The sequence below is a fragment of the Canis lupus genome, chromosome 12 (genome assembly GCF_011100685.1).
Source record: "Canis lupus familiaris isolate Mischka breed German Shepherd chromosome 12, alternate assembly UU_Cfam_GSD_1.0, whole genome shotgun sequence".
Taxonomy (NCBI): domain Eukaryota; kingdom Metazoa; phylum Chordata; class Mammalia; order Carnivora; family Canidae; genus Canis; species Canis lupus.
Genome location: NC_049233.1, coordinates 54446328 through 54471490, shown reverse-complemented (window position 1 = coordinate 54471490; position 25163 = coordinate 54446328). Strand labels below are relative to the sequence as shown.

At 35.0% G+C, this 25163-nt stretch overlaps 1 long non-coding RNA gene across 1 annotated transcript; it reads right to left on the bottom strand.

The window, feature by feature from the left end:
- Window positions 1–17238: 17238 nt before the first annotated feature.
- LOC111098367 lies at window positions 17239–24161 on the bottom strand. Its single transcript, XR_005368033.1, has 3 exons — window positions 24109–24161; window positions 19501–19563; window positions 17239–17648 (listed from the first exon to the last, which is right to left on the bottom strand). It is a non-coding gene; the product is annotated as an uncharacterized LOC111098367 (long non-coding RNA).
- Window positions 24162–25163: the final 1002 nt, after the last annotated feature.

Below are 25163 nucleotides of genomic sequence, written 5' to 3'. Positions count from 1 at the left end.
GGCTTGATACTTTGCTCCTTTTTATTCTTGAGAGTATTCTGTTGTATGAACATAAAACAGCTTGTTTTCAATTTACCTATTGAAGAACATCTTAGTTGTTTCTAGTCTTTGGTGATTATATGTAAAGCTACTATAAAAAATTGTATGTGGGTTTTTTTGTGGATATACATTTTTAAATTATTTGAGCAAATGTCTAAGAGTTTGATTGCTGAATCACAAATTAAGGTTATGTTAGGCTTTGAAAGAAACTGAAATGTCTTCCAAAGTGGCTGTGCCATTTTGATTTCCCTTCAGTGATGAATGAGAGTTTCTGTTGTTGTATATCCTAACCAGCATTGGTAAATGTCACTTGTTTGGATTTTAGCCATTCTAATATGTGTATAGTGGTATCTCATTATAGTTTTAGTTTCTTTGTCTTAATGACATACAACATTGAGCATTTTTTCAGGTGCGTATTTGCTATTACTATATCTTCTTTGATGAGGTATTTGTTCAGCTCTTGTGCTCATTATGTACCAATTTAACTTAATTTTGTGTTTGAAGAGTTCTTGTATATTTGTCATTTGTTCTTTATCATATATGTGTTTTACAAACATTTTCTCCTAGTCTGTGGCTTGTCTTTCATTCTCTTAATATTATCTCTTGCAAAAGCTTTTTATTTTTTTAAAGATTTTATTTATTTATTCATGAGAGACAGAGAGAGAGAGAGAGAGAGAGAGAGGCAGAGACATAGGCAGAGGGAGAAGCAGGCTCCATGCAGGGAGCCTGACATGGGACTCAATCCCAGGTCTCCAGGATCACGCCCTGGGCTGAAGGTGGCTCTAAACTGCTGAGCCACCTGGGCTGCCCGAAAAGCTTTTCATTTTATTAAAGACCAGCTTACCATGTTTTTTCCTTTATAGATTGTGCTTTTAGTGTTGCATCAAAAATTAATCACCAAATTTAAGGTCACCCAGACTTTCTCATATATTTTCTTCCAACAGTTCTGTAATTTTTCATTTTACATTTGGTATCTACATTTTTTATGTAAGATATACATCAAGGAAAAAATCTTTTTGTTTTTTGTTGTTAGTTTTGTTAAGATGGATCTTCTATTCCAAAACATTTTTACCAAGGGCTCAGCCACCAGGGATTGAGCTGGATTAAAGAAAAGTTGTCTCCAGGAGTTGTCTGACCTCAATTACATGTACCAAAACTTCGGCAACATTTCCTCTAAGTGTGATAGCTGTGTTGGCTGCCAAGACCAAGCTCCAACTTGGTGCTATGAGACCCCAGAGTTCCAGTCCATTGCTCATTGTCCATGCTTCCATGCTTCTGGATGCGGATCTTCTCTGGCTTTAGGTGAACTTGAGGGCTCCTAAAATCTTAGGTTGAATTTTTAAGGCTGTATCATGGAGAAGGAAGGTAGAAGGTAGTGGTGTGTTCTACATGGCATACACTTGTATCCTTAGTTGCCATGTTTGAGGTTCAATCCTATAAATGGTTTTATGCTAAAGAAAAGACAAAATAGCTTGACCTGATTATATAAATGAAATTTACTTTGTTCTTGTGCAAATCTTACTTCAGCAATTGATACCAGGAGGTCAGATTGATAGACAGCTCTTTGGAAACCATAGCACAGTTAGAAACGCAGGTGGGTGGGCATGGCTGACATTTTAAAAACTAGATTTATTATACAGCTAATTCTAAGGTTCAAGTACTCTCCCTTAGGTTGGAATTCAGTTTTTTGTTAATTAAAAACCCATTTATTTAAATTGTATTAGGTTTCCCACAAATCTGAAATGTGAACACCTGCAAGTGATATTGACATTCTAAAGCTCTGGCTGCATAAGGGTGGGTGAGTTATTTTTCATTGTCAGAAATGCCCTTTTTCCAGATCTCTATATGAAGAAAATAAGTATGTAACAGAGAAAAAGAATGAAGCCCAGCATTATCCTCTGAGAAGATGGATATTTTTTAGAGGCAAGGGAATGTCACTATATTGATAAATCCTTATTCTGAATTATTTTGCAGTGGATATTTAGAAGTAGTAGAACATTATGATACATGAAAGCTCTGAAGCCAAACTACATGGGTTTGTATCCCAGGTCCAAAAATGACTGAATAGTTGATCTTGCACAAGTTACTTAATCTCAGTTTCTTAATGAAAATAGTATGTTAATTACATACATTATAATGAGTCTAATGTTACCTATGCTCACGGGGAAATATGCTGGCTTAACTTAGTGCTGCTTTGGTCAGGGGTAAGGGTCTTGCTTCGGCCCTGTTTCCATCAGGATGTCCAAATTTCCTACTATCATTTTAAGAGGGAGCTTACAAACATCCAAACTGTGAAAGAGCAAGTTGTTTACCGTTGATACATTGGTAGGAATAGGGGAAATTAATAACCAACCACAATTTCCATCTTAGAGGTCTCTCCAAACAATCCAGTCTCTCCTTTAGGTTTTAATGTCACATCATTTTTTATCTCTCGTTTCCACAGGCTATTTTATCTCATAAAAAGCCTGTTTCTGAAAAACAAAACAAACCAAAAAAACAAAAACATGTTTTTATATTTAGATTGGCAGTTTTTTTATTTTATTTTATTTATTTTATTTTATTTTATTTTTATTTATTTATGATAGTCACAGAGAGAGAAAGAGACATAGGCAGAGGGAGAAGCAGGCTCCATGCACCAGGAGCCCGATGTGGGACTCGATCCTGGGTCTCCAGGATCGCGCCCTGGGCCAAAGGCAGGCGCCAAACCGTTGCGCCACCCAGGGATCCCTGGCAGTTTTTTTATATTTCTTTTCCCTTTAGTGTAAGATAGACAGAAAGAAAATAACCCCTGGGTTACAGGTGTGAGAGAAGAGGGAAGAGAAGCATGGAAGATACCTATATTAATTAATACTTCAGGATATAATTTGACAATACATATAATGCCCAAAGTTCAGTGACTGGCACCAGTAAAAAGACTAGTAACAGACTTGTTATTATATAATCATATCACCACTATTAGGATGACTGTCTTAGTCAGTTTGGGCTGCTGTAACAAAATACCACAGATTGAGTAGCTTATAAACAACAGAAATTTAGTGCCAGCATGGTCAGGCAGGGTCCCTATCACAGACTTCTTATTGTATCTTCCTTTGGTGGAAGGGGCAAAGGTACTTCCTGAGGACTCTTTTTTAAGAACACTATCTCATTCATGAGGGCTCTACCTGCATGACCTAAGCAACTCCCAGTGTCCCCACTTCCTAATACCACCATTTTGAGGCTTTATATTTTTAACATATAAATTTGGATGGGTAGGTGGTGGATGGGACACAAACATTCAGACCATAGAAATAACCCAGAAAGTTTCCCTGACATAGGGTTTGGAAAAGGTTATAAATAAGAATTCCTGACTAGAGAGACTTTAAAAAAAAAGAAAGAAAGGAAGAAAGAAAGAAAGAAAGAAAGAAAGAAAGAAAGAAAGAAAGAAAGAAAGGAAGAAAGAAAGAGAAAAAAGAGAGAAAACTGTCCTGACCACTTCAAATAGCCACCAAACCAATAATAGAGACCAAAAAGAGAGTGACCCATCGGATGAAAGGAATCAGAATTGTCCTGAATGCTTTCTTTGACTAGTTTGTACATCACTCTCAATAGCACCTTGATCTCAGATCCAGGAAAGACAAAATCAGTCCTACTTAGGCACCCAAATACATTTTGGTAAGTGACAACAGATCATTGTGCAATGAACAGCAAGATAAGTAACACACATAACTTTCACATCAGTCTGGTCTTGAGTGTTGGTCGCCTCCGAGCCTCAGATGGTGCCAAGACCAGGGCTCACTACAAGGTCCAGGCTGGGTGACCCCTAATATTTTCCTTTTTTTTTTTCAGGACAAATGATTTCCAAGTCATTTGGAATAAAGCAAATTTAATAAATAGGAAACCCTTATGCAACTGGCTAATGTTTATTAACCAGAAATGGTGAGGTAGTTAGAAGATTGATCCTATATTAAGGGTTTAAACAATTTGAGAAATCATTTTTTTATTTCTTGGGTCACTTTTACATGTTGTAACCAGAAGCTAGCATTATTCCTGTTACTAGTCATCAAGCCTAGTCCTTTTTCTGACAGGATAGTCTCTGAAGCTACTCTGCAGCTACAATGACTTAATCATAATTTTTTATTTGTTTTCACTAAACATGCAGATTTTTAGCACTGAACCTCAACTTGACTTTTACATAATAATGGCCTATTTGCATATGTTTACATGTTAATTATTATGCTGCTAATCTCTTTGCTATAATTAAAGTTAGCACTTCATTATAAAAATCCTATTTTCTAAGTTTTATAGCATGACAGTAAATATTTCCTGAAGCTAATATTAACCTACCCACTTATTTGCAGTTACTTTTTATGTATTGAGATGGATGCATGTGTATGTGTGTGTGTGTGTGTGTGTGTGTGTGTGTTTACCCAAGTGTGAGGATGGTAAAGTTTAGAAAGTTTTGCATTTTTGTTGTTTTCATTACTTAACTTAGAGTTAGTTCACGTGTTTCACAGTGATTGCACATATTCATTAATAGTTGTTTTATCTTTATATTAGTTTGTGTTACATATATCTGATGCAATATTTCCTATATTCCATTTATATTCCTATAAAATAAAACCTTTTATTTTAAATCACTTCTACCATCATATGATTTGTGTGCGTTTTGAATAATCTAACTATTTGAGTGTCTTCTTCCAATGGAAATAGACTCTCCCAGAACTTTGCTAAGGGCTGACACCAATATTGACTCTGCCAGTCTTACTAAATTTAGAGACTCCAGGAGAAACACAAAGCACAGATATTATTTGCTTTCCATCTAATTTCCAAACATAAGCCATATCTATTGTCTCTTCAAATCCATCTTTACTAACTGAAGAAAATATTCTGAAAGGAATTTGTAACAATATGATTGGTTGTCAAGAGACCAAAGTTTTGTCTAGCAGTTTGACCAGCTACATGCCTCTTAACTTCTCTGGTATTTGGTTCAAAATATGAGGTTTTTGATGAGATCATTTATAGGATCTACATGCTTTAAAATTCTGAGATTCTGAGACTGAAATTTTAAAGGCCTATGCTCAAATCCCAAATCTACTCTGATAAGCTGTTAATTGGCCAATTGATCTCCCTGGGGTTAGGTTTCTCATCTGTGAAACAAAAGAAAGGGCAGCTTGGCTGGCTCCACGGTTTAGCACTGCCTTCCACCCAGGGTGTGATCCTGGAGACCCGGGATCAAGTCCCACATTGGACTCCCTGCATGGAGCCTGTTTCTCCCTCTGCCTGTGTCTCTGCCTCTCTCTCTCTGTGTCTCTCATGGATGGATGGATGGATGGATGGATAGATAGATAAATAAATAAATAAATAAATAAAATCTTAAAAAAAAGAAACAAAAGAAAGAAGCATCTGATATCTATAGGCTTTTTCAAATGTAACATTAAGGATTATAAATTACAAGTGCAGCAAAATAAAGAATGAAACCAGAAACAATGGCATGTTGAATGGATGTATTATGTTCTGCTTCTTCCTAAAATCCCATTAAATGACCCCAAAAGAATGTTTATAAGATTTGGAGATTTGAAGATTTGGAAAGAAAATCTTATAAGAAAATGACAAGAACAATGAGAATGGGAAAAGACACAATAGCAACAAAATTTGGAAGTTGGAAAATTACGGTGGAAGGAGCAAATGACTTGGTACACCCAAGAAAACTGAACCCTAAGCAATGGTAGGGAAAGCAGAACAGCAACTATATTTATACTGTGACCCTTGAAAAGGTTCCAGAATTCATTTTACTAGTTAATTCTGAAAATGGGGCAGATAGTAGGGCTATACAAGGTTGATCGGATATCTCTTTAAGATATTGGTAGACTTCCACATGCCCTTCTCAGTTTTACAACTGAACAATGCCTCCTCCTCTATCTAGAGAGTGACTGAAGTTCTGTTTAAGGATTGAATCATAGTGAGGGTTTCTGAACTGGGGGAGAGCAGACCAAGTTGAAAGTTAGATTCTATACAGAAAAGAGGCAGAAAATTAAAGTACACATATTGATTAAGTCCTCAAATTTTATCCCTCACTTGGTCCCTAGAATGCTAGCAGCCAAGTCAGGAGATAGAAAGAATCCAACTACTCTTGATCAATCAAGAGGAAAAACCTAATGATATTGACAGAAAATGTCTCAATAAATAAATAGTCCACATGAACATCCCACATTAAAGCTACACTCAATACAATCTTACCTAGATGTCCCTATCAGTGTGTTATTTTCTACTCTAAAACATAAATGGACAGCCAAGGATTAGTAATGTGACATTTTAGGGATGCATTTAATATGAAAGGGAAGGCCAAAAATAAACACAGAAACAGAATAAAAGGATAATTTGGAAAAAAACAATCTTTTTAAAAGCAACGTGATAAGGAATTACCAAAAAGATTTGAAAAGATGAGGGGGAAGTATAGGGATAGAGAGATGAAGAGCAGGAGGGGGAAGAGAAGCCATTCTCTGGATAACTGATGTAGTAAACTGAGCCGAATTTCAACCAATCAATACCCAGAAAGGAAACTTTCTAAGCTATTGACCAATTCATTCCTTTCTTTAATATGAAGAAATCAAGAGGTAAATTTCAAGCTTAAGGAGTATTCAAACATAAGATCCTAAAATAAGAACTTACAATGAACTTTTATTTAAAAGGCTGTTTTAGTCATGGTTATTTGGATTCATTGTCTCAATTTTCTACTCAATTCTCTTAGCTAAATTCTGGCTGCAGTGACACAAACATGCTGAATTCTTTCTCTGATTGTTTTGGAACTGATTCAGAGGGAAGTCTCTTTCATATCTCTAGAGGTCCTCTTGGGGACTAACAAGGGCAATCCCAGGTGTTTGAACCACACATACATTGGGGGACCCACTGATTTACTCCTGTCATTCTCAGAACATTGTGGTAAATGGGTGTATTAGAAGTATGAATTGGCAAGGACTGTGGCAGATCTGTCTGAAACAATGGCACAGTCACCAGATGGAGAGGAGGGACTCACTTAATGGTCTGGGACCCCAGTGGAGAGCATATGGCTGTGCTCATGAAAGGAAATCCACATGTACGTGGATCCATATGTTTCATCTCCTTCCCGTTATGAAAACCAGGGAAAACCAGGAGCCCAGGCCCAGCTTATCACTTTACGTGCTTACTCTAACACAGTGGCCTGCTTGGTATGTGCGATTCACAGGCTGAATTGCTCACTTTTCTTTCAACTTTGTAGGTGTCCAGTTTCTATATTTTAACCCAATGGTTGGCCTGGCCTAGGAGCTCCCAGCTAAGGGAGGAGGCTATGCTGCGTGAAGTAGCCCCTCTGTTTTGTGAAGTAGATTTGAGAGCAAGTGGAAGAGGCAGGACACAGCTATTCTAACCTATTTTGTGGGAAAGGAAACTAATATGCATCCTGTGTTTGTTTCTCTGCTACTGCTTTTTTTTTTATTAGTATGCAGGAGGGTAATTATTCTTAAAACACCAATTTTTAATTTGATTGGTATTTACTTTGTATTTTTAGGTGTGGAAATACTATTTAACTATATAGCATGCCAGTGATATCTCTTCTTGTTCCAATATTCCCTACTTACTTCACAGAGGTGAAAGAGATTGTCACACTTCAATGAAGGATCCTTCATAAACTGCAAGTGCTAGTTTGAGAAAGCTGACATTTGAGAAGTCATGCTGTGTTTCCATGGAAACTACTTGCAGTTTTAAGAAAAATTCTTAGAGCCAGATTTTAATCTCAAATGCAAGAAGCACAGAACTACACATTCTAAATGGAGAAGAGAGATGGAGGGATGGAAAAAAATGCTAATTTGAATGCACAAAATGATTGTTCTTTGCAAATTTAAAACCTCATCCTAAAGTTATATTTGTTGTATGTATATAGTTTGCTAATAGTGCATCCAAGTTTGATTTTGTCAGAGGTCCAAGCGCATTGATTTAAAATGAAGCATTTTAATACGAGACTCATCTTCAATTTTGGAGGGAATTTGAGAAAGCTATTTAAAAGGAAGAACTCTGTGAAGGGATACTTTTGCAGTAACCCACGATGAAGCTATGAAAGTTTGGCATAAACTCATCTCTGTGGAAATATAGCACCATTCTTAGGCACTAAATGACAAATTGGCTGTGTGTTAAAAATTTATTACAAGGATGGGCAGGGTGTGATAAATAAAGACTTAGAATAAAGGAGTAGGATTCTTTTGTAATATTAATAATGAAAAAGAAATGGGAAAAGGGAAAAGCTTTGTGATAGTCTCAAAAACATTCATACATATGTTGGCACATTTAAAAAGTAAGTTGGAAGGAGATATGAGGTATTGCTAGCTAAGACAAAATGTCTTTCAAAAGTTTTGAAAGGTCTTTTGAATGTTCTTGCCATCTGTGAAAGATCAAAGCCAACTAGAGGATTAGTGAATAGGTGATGAATGTTATAAAATGTCCTAAAAAAAAAAAAAAAAAAAAAAAAATAAAATAAAATAAAATAAAATGTCCTAAATAATTCTTTTTCCTAGTGAAGTTTTCAGAAAAGGATAAGTTAATGAGAATGTCTTAAAAGCCTAGATAAATACTGCTATGATAGTTGAAAAAGGAGAATGGAGAAAAGGTCCCTTATTTCCCAGAAGAAAAATAATGAATCTATCAGAAATGTGATAAATCATCAAAACCATGTATATAGCTACAAATAAATCATAACACTAGGTGATAGATCTATTGCATAACAAAATTCTTTATCAAGATATAAACATTTTAATGGAAAACTGTCTTTTTTACAACCCAACAAATGGTAGTATTTTGATATTTTAATTTTTATGATTTGCTGCTTTGCTAATGCTTCACCTAACCCCGAGAACTTCTATGCATTGAGATGTAGTAGTGAGTAAACAAATAGGGGACCTAACAGGACATGGAGCTTAAATTCTAGAAGGAATGACAGACTATAAAACAGCTATACAATATTGTCTTTTGGTAAAAGATCCTTGAAGCAAAGTGATATACTACAAGGAAATAGAAAGTGATATGGCTGCTATTTTAAATAGTATAGTCAGGGAAGGAATTTACAAATATCTTGGGGAAGATCATTCTGGACAAAAGAAACAGCAAGTACAGAGAAAGGAGGAGCCTGAGGAGCACACCCGTATAGAGCACTCTAGAGACAGCAAAAAAGGTCTGTGTGGCTAGGGTGGAGTGAGCAAAGTAAGACTGAAGTAAAGATGATCAGGACAGGCTAGATCATGTAGGGTTAGATGCCTACTAAATACTTTAGATTTTATTCCTAGTGTGAGGGGAGTCTTTGGATGGTTTTATGAAATATCATGATATAACTTAACATATTAAAAAGAATCACTCACTCAGCTACTAGGGAGGAGATAGACTGCATGCTTCCAGAAATAGAAACAAGGTGAGAAATTACATTCAGGAAAGAAAAGATGGTGCCTATCCAAAGTGGCCCTAGTAAATGAGTGAGAAAGGTTCATATTTGGGACATATTTTAAGACTGCATTGGCATATTCTCCATTAAAAAAAATGGATGTGGGATGTGAAGTAAAGATTGAGTCTAAGGATTTTGGTATGAAGAACAGAAAGTATGCTGGAAAAGCAAATGTTTGTGGGATGCGGGAAATTGAATTCAGTTTTTAAAAAGTTAAATTTAAGTTACCTATTAGACATCCAAAATCAGATTAGCTATATAAGCTTAGTCATTCAGGTGAAAAGTCAGGGCTTATAGATACAATTTTGGAAGTTATATCCTATAGATATAGTTTTGGACGTTATATGCATATCCATGAGATTTAAAGACATGGAACTAGACAAGTTTGCCTAGAAAAAGAATGTGGATAAAAAACAGAGATGTACAAGAACAGAGCCCGGAGCCTTGTAACTTTCATGAATATGCAGCAAGGTAGAATGCTAAAGAGCAATGATTGTTAGAAGGAAAACCAGAAGTGGATGATATCACGAAAACTAAGATAAGAAAGTTCTTTGGGGTGCCTTGGTGGCTCAGTTGGTTAAACATCTGCCTTCCGCTCTGGTCATGACCCCAGGGTCCTGGGATAGAGCCCCATGTCAGGTTCCCTGCTCAGCGGGGAGTCTGCTTCTGCTTCTTCCTCTGCTTCTGTTCCTTCTCTCTCCCTCTCTCTCTCTCTTTCTCCTTCAAATAAAATCTTTTTTAAAAAAAGTTCTTCAAGGAGGAGGAAGTGATTCACTGTGTCACTGCTGAATTTGAATAAGATGGAGACTGAGAATTACTTTTTAAATTTGGCAATTTGGAGGTCATTAAAAACTCTAATAAGAGCATTTTTAGTGGAAAGAAAGATTAATTGGATCTAAAAGAGAATATCAAGAGATGAACTATATAAGAGAGTATAAACAACTTCCTGAGTTATTTGCTATATAAAGGAACAGAGGGCTATAACTGGTAGGAAAGAAAGTCAAAGGAAAGTTTTATTGTTTTATGATGGGTATATTATATATTCTTTTATGAAAATAAGAACCATCCAATAGATTAAAAAAATGGAAGATAGGGTATAAATAATTCTGGAAGCAAAGTCTTTGAGGTGAAGAGAAGGAATTGGGTTAATTGCACAATTCAAAAGATGGCCTTAGGAGCATGGAAAGTTTATACATTGTAACAGGAAAGACAGTTGAATAATCAAGGAATAAAAAATTAGGTAGATTGGAATACTTGCTATTGGATGTAGAAATTCTCTTTAGACAGCCTCCGTTTCCTCAATGAATTCCAGAGGTCATGTACAAAGAGTTTTGGGGATTCAGGGGTGCATTAGTTGCATATTGCTGTATAACAATATTACAAATTTAGCAGCTGAAACAATGCAGATTTATCATCTTCCAATTTCTGTGGGTCAAGAGTCTAAGCATGGTTTATCTGATCCTTTAAAAGGTTGCAATAAGATAAAAATAAAAATAATAAACAAAAACAAACAAACAAACAAAAAGGGTTGCAATCAAGGTTCCAGCCAAAGTTGTGTTCTCAAGATTTGACTAGGGAAGGATTCACTTTCATACTCATGTAGCTGTTGGCAGGATTCAGATACTTGCAGGCTGATGGATTAAGGGCCTTAGTTTCTTGTTAGTCTCTCGCTTCTGTCAGGGGATTCCCTTCAGTTCTTTGTCATGTAGACTTTCCAAGTAAATCCGCTTGCTTCATCAAAACCAGCAAAGGGGAGTCTTCTAGCAAAGCAGAAATCATAACCTCATATCATAACCACGGAAATGAACATCTATTAACTTTTGCAGTATTTTCTTGGTTAGAAGCAAGTCCCAGGCCCCCACACACACTGAAGAGGAGATTATACAAAAATTTGAGTATCAGGAACTTGGGATAGCTGAGGTTGTCTTAGAGTATGTGGACCGCAGGAAAGAATGGGAGTTTGTGTCAGATTAAAAAATATTTAGTCCCATGTGCAGACAAATTGAGAGGGGATATGGGGTATGCACTTTTTGTCAGGGGGACTAAGATAAACAGGAAAAAGACACATGTTATTTATACTGATAGTATCTTATGAAGAGATGGATGATTAGGTCTAATTATAGACCTATCTAGGAACTGGGTCAAGGTTAGGTTTGGATAATTGGAGGATGGAAAGTTATGGTCATAGTGAAAGTTAAGCCAACTCTGTCATCTCCCCCCCTTACCCCGACAATACCTGATCTAATGGATGGTTCTTTCCAGCAGCAGTTAGCTTTTAGTATGTCATTATAGCACAATTAAGCACGGAAGCTCTAGAGTTGAGCATGTCTAGGTTTAAATCCTGGTCCTATAATTGTTAGCTCTAGAACCCTGTGCAGGTTACTGTGAATCATTTTCCTCAACTAATACACATACCTCCAGGAGGTAAGTGCTACTATTATTTGCATTTTTACAGATGAAGAAACTAAAACTGGAGTTAAATTTAGCTCCTTTAACCTCACACAAATGATTTGAAGCTTAAGGAGACAACAAACTTAAAATAGAGCCAGTAGATACTAAAAAACTACTAGTCATAAATGTTATTCTCATCCAAGATGGACCAACATGCTCTAATCAAATTACATGTAGGAAGAGTAATACAAGTTCAAATATTACCTAACTTAGAGTTTGTAACTTATGAAAAATATGATAGATCATTACCACTAAAACTTACTTTCAAAGACCACAAAGTTCAAGGCAGTTTATAACATGTGAAAGTTGCTTTGGTATTTATATTTAACAATTGAAAAGAGAATTTAAAAATGTGTGGCATCATACTTTGTATCCCAATAATTCTATCTATAAGAAAAAAATCTGATCTGGAGAGATGTTATTTGTAGCATTTAGTTTTTATTTTATTTTGTCTTATTTTATTTCATTTTATTTTTAGAAAGGAAGGAAGGAAGGAAACTGGGAAGGAAAAAAGAAGGAAGGGAGGAAGGGAGAGGGAAGGAAAAGGGAAAGACAGAAAGCAAGAAAGAAGTGAAGAGAAAAAAGAAGAAAAGAAGAGGAGACCCTAGAGAAATTTTTAAAACTTTGAAAATGAAGTACATGTAAGCTTATTTCCAACTTGATTATCAAGCTTTCAGTGAAAGTGTCACTATAAATTGTCAGCTCACTTGAAACTAGTTAGTTAAAATAGGTTTCTCAAATTCATAGTTGAAAACATTTTATTTCTTAGAACACAGTAATTACCACTAAGAAAGCATGATGCTTATAAATGGTGAATAAAAACACATTTCTCTGGAGTTCTTGGAAATCAGTGCACAATAAAGTAGAAATATTTCAGTTTATGAATTCTTGGATTGATGCCTGCAAAAGGCAAAAAGTCAAAAAGACTGAAATGTTCCAGGGTATCATTAAAGAAAATCAATATTTTCTCAGCTATCTTAATAATATATAATGCCATAATGCTGAGCAACAAAAGAACAGTTGTCAATTAGTGAAAGATACCTTAATTAAAGAAAAGTTTTGGGTGTTTCACTAATGATAGAGAGATTACTGAGATCAATCTCCATGACTTTATAATACATCTGCAGAATATCAGATATTACTTGAAGAAAGTGAATGTTTGAAAATGTGGAGAAAAGGGAACCCTTGCGCATTGTTGATGGGAATGTAAATTGGTATAGCCGTTACCGAAAACTGTATGGAGGCTCCTCAGAGAATTGAAAATAAAACTGCTATATGATCCAGTAATTCCACTTCTGGGTATTGGTTTGAAGAAAACAAAAGCACTAATTCAGAAAGATATTTGTACCCCTATATTCACTTCAGCATTATTTACAACAGACAAGATATGGATATATCCATAGTCTATACATAGATGAATATAGAAAGAAGATGTAATACACACACACACACACACACACACACACAATGGAGTATTAGTGATAAAAAAACAATGAAATCTTGCCATTTGATATGACATGAACCTAGAGGGTATTATGCTAAGTGAAATAAGTCAGAGAAAGACAAATACTATATGATTTGAAACAAAACAGAACAGGACTCACAGATACCAGAAACAAACTGATGTTTGAGGGAGATGGGGGGATGAGGAACAGGTGAAATAGTTAGGGGATTAAAATGTACAAACTTCTAGTTATAAGATAAATAAGTCATGTAAAGTACAGGATAGGGAATATAGTCAATTATAGTATAATAACTATATGGTAACAGATGGTAACTAGACTTAAACTCCATCATTTTCTAAAGTATTTAAATTACCTTAGTTAAGCCAAAGTTAGAACATTTGAAACTGCTATCATATTGTATATCATCTATATGTCAATGAAAGATTAAATTAAAATGAAATAAAATAGAATAAAATAAAACCATTTTTAAGTGAATCCAGGTCTCACTTAACCATAAAAGAAGGAATTTTAAGTTTATTCATACTTATGTAATGTAAGAAATCTAAGGATAAAGAAACTTATTATATGTGAAAATATCCATTATTAAATGTGTTTCATATAATTATCAAATACTATAATTATCAAATACTATAATCATGAAATTTCCCAAATATGAGTCTGTGGCAGCTGACACGGAGAAAAATATATAAAATAATGGGTTTTCAATTATTAGTCATCCCTGCATAAATGTATTTTCTTATTTTTTAAATTTTCTCAATTTATAAATTATTGAATGAAACTTTATAAAAACAGCTGACTTTATGTGGTTTTTTAATTATAACAAAACAATTTACAGCATCCTTTCTTGATTAAAACTCTTCACAGTGTAGGAATAGAAGGAACATACCTCAATATCATAAAGGTCATATGTGAAAAGCCCACAGTGAATATAATTCTCAATGGAAAAAAAACAGAGCTTTTCCCCTAAGGTCAGGAACATGACAGGGATGTCCATTATCTAGTATTATGTTCAACATACTAGAAGTTCTAGCCTCAGCAATCAAACAAAAAGAAATAAAAGGGATCTGAATTTGCAAAGAAGAAGTCAAGCTCTCACTCTTTGCAGATGACATGATAATATATATGGAAATCCCAAAGACTCCACCCCAAAATTGCTAGAACTCATACAGGAATTCAGCAAAGTGGCAGGATATAAAATCGATACACAAAAATCAGTTGCATTTCTATATATTAACAATGAGACAGAAGAAAGAGAAATTAAGGAGTCAATCCCATTTACAATTGTACCCAAAACATAAGATACCTAGGAATAAGCCTAACCAAAAAGGCAAAGGATCTGTACTCAGAAACTATAGAACCTTCATGAAAGAAATTGAGGAAGACACAAAGAAATGGAAAAATGTTCTATCTTCATGGATTGGAAGAACAAATACTGTTAAAAATGTCTATGCTACCTAGAGCAATCTACACATTCAATGCGATCTCTATCAAAATACCATCAATTTATTTCAGATTTGGAACAAATAATCCTAAAATTTGTATGGAACCAGGATAGACCCTGGATATCCAAAGGAATGTTGAAAAAGAAAACCAAAGCGGAGGCATCACAATTCCAGACTTCAAGCTCTATTACAAAGCTGTAATCAGCAAGATGGTATAGTACTGGCACAAAAACAAACACATAGATCAATGGAACAGAATAGAGAACCCAGAAACAGACCCTCAACTCTCTGGTTAACTAATCTTTTACAAAGCAGGAAAGAATATCCAATGGAAAAAAGACAGTTTCTTCAATTAACACAGATTTAAACAAAAGATCTGTGTGTATGTTTTTGTTATTCAGTCCTCCTTACTATTGAATTAATTTAATATTCATTAATAAGCACCCCTTTTAACATGGGCAGAAAATTATTGGGTTATATTGTAAATGTAGCATATTAAGAAATAATGTCCTTATTGAAGCTAAACAGGCCATGCTTACTTGAGGCAACAAAATCAACATACTTAATTTAAATGTTTTTTTCCTCTTTGTAAAAATATACAATGGTTAAATAAATAAATCATGAATAATTTACATATTAAGCTTAAAATGGATTTATAAGAAAAATATTCATAAGAGAAAAAGTTCAAGAAGCTGCAGCATGTAGAAAATTCTATATCACTTGGTGTTAGATGTTATTAGATTTTGTGAGCAAATCAATCTGAAGTTTTATCAAAACTGCCAATTCTTAGAGGATTATTCATGCATCCTCAAAAATACTTGCCACTTTTCCTTATAGAAATCAACATATTTTTGGTAAAAAGTATCTTGCTATTCTATTATTCAGAAATAAAGCGCTTTAAAACTGGCACACTTAAGTGTCTCAAACTCCTTTTTGCTTGACTAAGTTCACTCATGGAGGGAACACCCACTAACTCATCCAAGCAGTTGTCACCAACTCTACCTGACTCCGTGGTTCAACCACTGTAGGGCAAATACTTGATTACCATAAGAAGTTTTTCAAATTGTAGATGCTTAGAAATAACTGCTCCACCTAGGGATCAGCAGTCCACAGGTAGTAGACCACTAGCCAATAAACTCAGTTATTCTTCTTAAGCCCCATTTCTGTTTTATCTATCAGTCCTTAGTATATTAGTCACCTTAATTAAGCCAAAGTTGGATGGTTTCAGGGCTCAAATTATATACCCTTTACAGGAAATCCAATCCACAACAAATAAAGTTTTGTGTATTAATTTATAATTCTCAGAAGGTGGCAAAATGTCAAAAATTATATATAATAAAACTTGTTTTCCTAAAAGGTGCGCACAGTGGAATTTGGCTCTTGATTCAGTTATTTGATGTAAACTTGGGCAATTTATTAACTGCTTTCTCTCTCCATTAAGAAATTGATGCCAATAACAGAATCTATTTCCTAACGTATGTGATGTACTTCAGACAAAGCTGGCTCATAGTAAGAACTCAGAAATTCAATAAGGTATTTTCTTGGTTAGCCCATGTGTTGGGTTCTTAGGCTTTAAAACTTAAGAGTGACTCCTCTGTGAATGTTTCCTAGCCTTTCAGAGAGGATGTCTTTTTCCTTATCTACCTCTATGTTGAGACTTACAACAGTATATGCAGTTGTATTAATCAGAACTATTTCAGTTCCGTGAATGAAATCTAACTAAAATTAGCTTAATCATAAAGGAAGGTTTACTGGCTTATGGAATGAAGCCGAAAGGCAGACATAGATTAGGGTAGAATTTGAGAGTTCCAAATATGTTATCAAGGCTATTTTTTTCCACTTCTTGCATCCCTCTGCATATTTTTTTCTCAGATCAAAGACTTCCATGTAGGACAAAATATATCTATGGAGTGCTCCACGCCTATATTATTAGAGCACAACTGAGCTTGGTTCACATGCCTAGCCCTGGAGCAATCACTGAAGCAAAGAGAGTAGATTCATTTGCTAGTTTATACTAACCCAAAGATACAGGGATTAATAATACTGCCAGGACCACACAGAATAGGGAACGGTTGTCCCTCAAATACAAAGCCAGACCTTTTATCATAAGAGTCAAGGGACACTGGGCAGGCAGAAATGACAATTGTGAAGAAATTATTCTTTGGCTTCTAACATGTGAACTCCTTCGGCATGGAGATATTACCTTCATTTTATTTCCTCATTATCTAAAAGTAGGTACATTATATATGTGTTTGATGAAAATAATGGGTGTAATCTAAACTAAAATAGACTAGTCAAAGGCAGCCTGCCTGGAAAGCCCTCACTGATACTTCAGCAAATTGAAGAAGGTGAGGGACCACCATGGTATATTTGTCAAAACTAAGAAAGGAACACTGATTACTTCAGACTTTATTCAGGCTTTATTTATCAATTTATTCAGCAATTGTTCCCTTAATGTCCTTTTCTTGTTACAAGGTCCAGCCCCAGAAACCATTTGCATGTAGTTGCCAAGTTGACTCAGTCTCTGCTGGCCCAGGACAGCTAGCCTTTTTGTTTCATGACCTTGGGAGTTTTGTGGAGTAATGCTTAGATATTTTGTTGAAAGTCCCTCAGGACTAGACTGGGATTATTGTTTCTTGAAGAGGGGACCACAGAAGCAGTGTATTTTTTGAAGTCAGAAGAAAACAGATCCTATTTGCTGATGAAATGAGTCAGCAGAGAAGGGGAGATTTAATGCTGTTCAAGTGAGAAAGGACTACTTACTGTCAGAGTCGTGCCTTTGAGCACACAAGAAAAAATAGGATTTCGAACCTGGAGAGAGAAATTGGCCTTAGATGAAACAAGGATGGTTTATTCATAATTAAAAGAAGGTCTGATAGAGTTTATGAGCATAGCGGCTTGCAGGGCAGTGCACGTGGTGGCAGTAGCTTATGCGCATTTTCTTTTGATTGTGTGTTAGTTTTCCATGGCTATGTAACACATTATCACAAATTTAGCAGTCTAAGATGAATATTTTATGATCTTACAGTTTCTGTGAGTCAGGATACCTGGCATGGCCTACCTGGATTCTCAGCTCCAGGGTCTCATAGGGCTGTACTTAATATGTCAGCTGGTGCTGAGGCAAATGTAAAGCTGAGTCTTCCCAGCTCATGGGCTGTTAGGGGATTCATTTCCTTGTAGCTGTAGACAGGGCTCACCTGATTAGATTAGCCTACCAAGGATTAATTGCCTTTTGATTAACTTAAAATCAACTGAGTAGGTATCTCAATTATATCCTCAAAAATCCCTTCACCTTTGCCATATAATAATTGTGGGAATGGTAGCGCATTAACTGTGATGTATTCTGTTTAGAAATAAATTAGAGAGCCTGCTCACACTTATGGGGAGGGGATTATATAAGAGCATGGCTCATTGGGCATCATCTTCAATTGCTTCTACTTAGTTAAGTAGGAAGCAAGGTCACAAATTGGATAGAAAAGGTAGTGGAGGTTTCAGGAAATGGGAAAAAGGATGACCTACATCTAAAAATGTGTACCTTTTGACTAAACAATCTCTTCAATATTTCTCCAAAATGTGGTTTCCTTGGATAATGGCTTACTCAACCCAATTATCATACTTTTGTATGATAATTACTTAATATTATTAAGTAATTATTATTAATTACTTAATATTTTGAATGGTATTTCACAAATAGTTAAGAAAAAATTGACTCTACTGTCTTTCTTAAGGTTGAATGATCTATGAGGAATTATGATTAATGGAGAAATGAGGTTAATATTCAACACATGGTTTTCTTAATCTTAATATTGATTGAAAAGCATGTCAATATTTACTTTTAAAAAATTTCTGGTGCATGTTCTCTTTTAATAGCTGTGTTAAATTTAGCAAAACATTTAGTGGAAAGAGCACAGGGATTATGCAAATAGCTTAGAAGCTATGACTATCTCAAACATTATACTGTTAGGGTAAATGACTGATTACGAGTCTGTTTAATTGGGACACTTCTAGAATTTCTGCCACTAATGTGTTCAATCAACAAAATAGCTTTACTTTTACATAAGCAATGTAGTTTTTTTTTGTCTTTTTGGTTTTGTTTGCATTACACAACTTTCCTGAAATTGACTTCATAAAAAAAAAGGGTCAGAAAACAAACAAAAAATCTTATGAGACACAACTACAATCTTATTTCTAGTATTTTAGTTAATGAAGATAAAAAGAAATTGTATCTGCCAATATTATTTGGTTATAGCCATCAACTCATAGAACACATCTATAATTTTCTTGCCAGTAGCTCAAGGAATAGAATAACAATAATAAATGTTCATGAACAGAAGCTTCTGTGTAACACATTGTTTTATACATGCAAAGCTTCATATAAATCTGTCTTCAACAATAATTTAATTGGCATCTACTCTTTGTCAGACATTGTGAGTGTAAAGGTGGAAAAGACTCATTCCCTGAGGTTTCAAAGTTATAAAGAATGCTACATTTCATTACATTTAGTATTGGGCCTATGTCTGCCTTTTAAGAAAATGTATATGTCTATTATGTTATTTTTTCTATATGTGATATATTTATATTCTTAAAAAAGTGAAACCAAAGATATTTCCCACCCCCAGAAAGATAGTCATGAAGCTTATCTCAAAACAAAGTAGCAGAGTACCTGAACTGGGTGATTGCAGGGAAAGTGTTGGGTGTAGGGAAAATACTTCTAGATAAGTCGGCCCTATAGGAGAATGAGATAGTTTAGTCAGACTCACCTCTACTCAGCTGTGGGACATTGGCAACTTCTGTAATATACTTTATTTAACTATAAAGTAAATAAAAGCTACCTCAGGGTTGGATGCATATTACATTAAATAACATGTATAACACTTTAACACAACATTTGATAGATATTAGATATTTGTTAGAAATATTTATTTCCTTTCTTCCTTTGCTTTTCTGATCCAGTCTCATCCTTTTTTTTTCCAAGTAGGAGCAAATAAGTGAGGGACAATGAGAAAGACATCACACACACATGCACACATACACACTCATATGTTTCCATGGGTTAATGAAATAGCAAGTTGTGTTTAATAATCCCACTGAAGTAAAATAATATTGTCGCAACAATTTTGAGGGAAAAAAATTAACCAGGAGATGATGAGACTGTTGCTATATGAATAGAACAGTAATGAGGCATCTTCTATACCTTTGAAATTTGTGCTTTTATTCTACAGGAAATTAGCTGTCACTTAAAGGATTCAAAGCAAGAGAATGACCTAGATTCTGGGTCTGGAGATTGATTTGAATTAAGCAATACTCTAATTATGTAAACCAGTTGAGGAAATCTAACAGGCCAAGTGAAAAATGATGATGTCCTGGGTATGGTCAGAGGTTATACAGATAGAGAATGGCAGAGAATGGCATAAATATTTTGGAAATATCTAGGGGAAAAAAGGTAGCAGTACTTTAACTGGCTGATGTGATTTAGGGCACCGAGAGTGTGTAGTAGGGCAAAGAATGACTCTACATTTCTGGTTGTGTGGTATGAATGACAATGTTATGAATTGAGATAGGGAAGCAAAAATGAGGGAAGATGTGAAATTCTACTACTAGTGGAAGTGACATTCTTGGCCATAGTGTAAAGATATGTTTAACTTGGGATGCCTGGGTGGCTCAGTGGTTGAGCATCTGCCTTCGGCTCTGGGTGTGGTGCTAGATCCCAGGACCGAATCCCACATAAGGCTGCCTTGAGGAGCCTGCCTCTCCCTCTGCCTATGTCTTTGCCTCAATGGGTCTTTCATGAATAAATAAATAAAATCTTAGGGATCCCTGGGTGGCGCAGTGGTTTAGCGCCTGCCTTTGGCCCAGGGCGCGATCCTGGAGACCCGGGATCGAATCCCACGTCAGGCTCCCGGTGCATGGAGCCTGCTTCTCCCTCTGCCTGTGTCTCTGCCTCTCTCTCTCTCTCTCTGTGACTATCATAAAAAAATAAATAAAAAATAAAAAAAATTAAAAAAAAATAAATAAAATCTTAAAAAAAATGATATGTTTAACTTTATAAGAAATTATAAGTGTTTGAAAGTTGTGGAAATATTTTATACTAGCACCAGAAAAGTATGAGTCCTTTAGCATTGTTAAGTCTTTTTAATCTTAGTCATTTGTATGAGTGTAGTAGTACCACACTGTAGGCTTAAAGAACACTAAGATACAGACAATTCATCTCTCTCTCTCTCTCTCTCTCTCTCTCTCTCTCTTGCATATCTTTGTGTTGACTGAGAGGAGCTGTATAGCTCTGAATTTTGGCAAACGTATAGTGCTGTTGAGTAACCAAAAATAATTTTGTGCCGCTCCTTTGTAATGAAGGCCCTGTCTCCGAATCCTAGACCTCGGGGACCACCAATCTATTTTGCCTTTTCCAGAATATCATAGAAGGAGAATCATAAAGTATATACAGGCTTCCCCTGCTACCTGAGGGTTTGCTTTATGCCACTTTTCTTTCAGGAAAGACCTACATTAGTATCAATTTTTGCTAAACAGAAGAAATTCGAAGAGGATTTTCACTTTTGTGAAATGGTAATTGCTTCTTTCTTCACATGAGTTTAGCTCACAAAGGTTTCATAGGAACATTCTTTCAGATAAGTGGGGAAAACCTGTAATCCTTGGCAGCTGACTTCTTTCACTTAGCATAATGCACTGAGATTTATCTATGTGTATGTATCAGTTTTTTTTTTTTTACTACTGAACAATATTTTATTATATGAATGTATAACAGTTCATTTGTCCTTTTGCTTACTGACGGACATTTGGGTTGTCCTTATTTTGAGTATAAAAATGACAGGGGTGGCTGACATTTACTGATCATTAGCATGTTTCAGGACTATTTTAGGCACTTTATTTGTATTAACATATTTAATACCCACAATGATGTTATTTGAAAGGCAAACATTGGAGTAATAAAATCCAGGGTGGATGACAGATGTTAAATTTAAGGTTTATATGATTATATCAAATCTGCTTTTTTTCACATAGCTTATATATCTGTAGAAATGCAGGCTTTTACATGTTTGTTTTGATTTTTTTTTTAAAGATTTTAATTATTTATTCATGACAGACAGAGAGAGAGAGGCAGAGACATAGGCAGAGGGAGAAGCAGGCTTCCTGCAAGGAGCCTGATGTGAGACTCAATCCCAGGACCCGGGGATCACGCCCTGAGCCCCAGGTGACCCTTTTTTTTTTTTTTTTAACATATATACAATGGAATATTATTTTTTTAATTTTTATTTATTTGTGATAGTCACAGAGAGAGAGAGAGAATGAGGCAGAGACACAGGCAGAGGGAGAAGCAGGCTCCATGCACCGGGAGCCCGACGTGGGATTCGATCCCGGGTCTCCAGGATCACGCCCTGGGCCAAAGGCAGGCGCCAAACCGCTGCGCCACCCAGGGATCCCAGGTGACCCTTTTTCATTTTGATTTTGATGCTACTGATAACATAAAATATTAGTTCTAAATAGCAATCTTAGCTGTTATCCAACCCAATGCCTTCATTTTAAAGATAATGGAAACCCGGCAGATGAGTTATCAGTAAACATTTTATTTAGTCTCCTTTTTTGTAAATGAATGGTGATATACTACCAATTCAGCAAATATAAATCTTTTTCTGTATAAAATTGTAAGCAATATAATTTCTTTTCCCTTCTGGAACTAATATATATTTGACTCAGCCTTTCATTTTGATTATTTATAAGAAAACTTCTGTTATGAATATAGCTTATTGGGTATGAGGGATCAAAAAATGTTAACTGCATCACCTGAAACATAATGCTTTGTTAAACACTTTTAAGTATTCTGAAAGCAGAAGGCTAGCATCTTATTCATGTGTAATCCCCTTCACCATTATACACTCTGGCAAAAATTCAAGAAATATTAATTAATATTTTTTTAAAATGGGAAGAATTGCTTGAAAGATACATGGACTTTTTGAGACAAATGGATGGGTGTGTGGGTGGGTGGATAGATAGATATATAAATGCTTTTAATGATTGTGTTTTAGCATGATACTGCAATCACATAAAGATATTTAAGAAAAAACCTTATGAAATTTGGTCTTGACATATGATAATGTAGATTTTGATAAAGGTATCATTCATTATATTACAGTTTCCTTTATGAGAACTATCAAAAAGAAATTCCTTCCTTAATATTAAGACATATATATGTCAATTATATTATATATAATTGATATATATTTGATTATATTATATATATAATTGATATATATATAATTATATATATATATAAAATTGACATGTTACATCAGTTTCAGGTGTACAACATAGTGCTTTGACAAATCCATACATTATGCTATGTTTACCACAAGTATGGCTACCATCTTTCACCATACAACACTATTATAGTACCATTGACTATATTCTCTGTGCTGTACTTTTCATCCCTGTGGCTTTTTTATTCCAGAACTAGAAGCCTGTGTCTCCAAACCACTCCCCTTTACCCATTTTGCTCATTCTTCCACCCCTTCCCCTTCTGGAAACCACCACTTTTATTCATGTGTCTGCTTCTGCTTTTCTTGTTCACTTTTGTTTTTTAAATTCCACATATAAGTGAAATCATATGGCATTTGTCTTTCTCAGACTTACTTCACTTAGCATAGTACCCTCTATGTCCATCCATGTCTTTGCAAATGGCAATATCTCATTCTTTTTATAGATGAGTAATATTCCTTTGACTCTGTTTACCACATCTTCTTTACCCATTTATCTATAGATGGACACTTTGGTTGCTTCCTTTATCTTGGCTACTGTAAATAATACTGAATAAACAGGGATGCGTGTATCTTTTCAAACTAGTGTTTTCATTTTTGTGGGTAAATATTCAGTATTAGAATTACTGGATCTTATGGTGTTTCAACTTTTAATTTTGTACAAAACTCCCATAGTGGCTGTATCAATTTACATTCTCACTAATGGTCAATGAGAGTTCCCTTTTTCTCTGCATCCTTGCCAACACTTTTTTTTTTTTTTAATTCTAGCCATTCTGATAGGTATAAGGTGATATCTCATTGTGGTTTTAACATTTCTTGATGATTAGTTGATGTTGAGCATCTTTTCATGTCTTTGCTGGTCATCTGTATATCTTTTTTGGGAAAAAGTTTATTCATGTCCTTGGCCTATTTTTAAACCATATCTGTTTTATTGATGTTGAGTTGTGTAAGTTCTTATATATTTTGGATATTTACCCCTTATTGTATATATTATTTGCAAATACCTTCTCTCATTCAGTAGGCTGCCATTTCATTTTGGTGATGGTTTCCTCTGCTGTGCAAAAGCTTTTGATTTTGATGTAGTCCAATAGTTTAATTTTGATGTTTCTCTTCCCTAAGGAGACATATCCACAAATATGTTGCTAGAGTTGAGGTCAGAGATTACTACATATTTTCTTCTAGGAGTCTTATGGGTATAGGTCTCACAATTAGGTCTTTAATCCATTTTATTTTGGGGTATTGTGCAAGAAAGTCGTCCAGTTTCCCCAACGCCATTTATTGGAGACTTTTTCCAACTGAATTCATAGATTAGTTGACATATGAGCATGGGCTTATATCTGAGTTCTATTCTGTTCCATTGATATATGTCTATTTTTGTGCCAGTGTCATACTGTTTTGATTATACAGCTTTGTAGTATATTTTGAAATCTGGGAAAGTTTTGTTTTTCAAGATTGATTTGGCTATTTGGGACCTTTTGTGGTCCCATATATATCTTAATATTATTAAGATATATATATCTCATTCTATGAAAAATGCTGTTGGCATTCTGATAGAGATTGCATTGAATCCATAGATTGCTTTGGGTAGTATGGACGTTTTAGTAATATTATTCCAATTGGTGAGCCTGGTGTATCTTTCCATTTGTGTTATCTTCACAATTTCTTTCACCAATGTTTAAGAGTTTTCAGAATTCAGATCTTCCACCTCATTAGTTAAGCTTGTTCCTAGGTAATTTTCGATAGTTTTAAATGGGATTGTTTTCTTAATTTCTCTTTCTTGTCATTAGCATACAGAAGGACAACAAATTTCTATATATTGTTTGTATCCTGCACCTTTACTGAATTCACTTATTTCTAATAGTTTTTTAGTGGAATCTATAGAGTTTACTGTGTTTTGTACCAGGTCATCTGCAAATAGTTTTCGTTCTTTCTTACCAATTTGAAAAAATGTGGTAAGAGTAGACACCCTTAAGATATAAATAAGTTTTATCTTACTCTATGAACATTGCACAACATGTAGATGATGTTTGTTTCATATTGGCTACTCAAAAGCTTAAAT